Raw genomic sequence first — 324 nt, forward strand, 5'->3', positions numbered from 1 at the left:
GCTGCTGCGGGTCCTTCAGTCAGCGGCGCGCCCCTAGGCACGACGCTGGGAGCGCTGCTTGTGCTGCTGCTGCTTGTACTGCTGCTGCGGCGGCTAGTTCCACCACCTCACCCCACTCTAGCTTCTGCTGCTGCTGCTGCTGCTGCTGCTGTGTCTTAGGGCCGGAGCTTGTGGCGCACTGGGGACGGGCTGGAGTGCGTAATGGACTTTGCTGTGAGCGGTGTCTTCTGCGGGGACACGCGGCGTGCTGCTGCTGCTCTGCTGCAGCGGCCCGTGCTGCAGCTGCTGCAGCACTGCTTCCTGCAGCCGCTAGCTGCTGCAGCG

The sequence above is a fragment of the Eimeria tenella genome, genomic scaffold (genome assembly GCF_000499545.2).
Source record: "Eimeria tenella Houghton genomic scaffold, Eth_scaff3779, whole genome shotgun sequence".
Lineage (NCBI taxonomy): Eukaryota > Apicomplexa > Conoidasida > Eucoccidiorida > Eimeriidae > Eimeria > Eimeria tenella.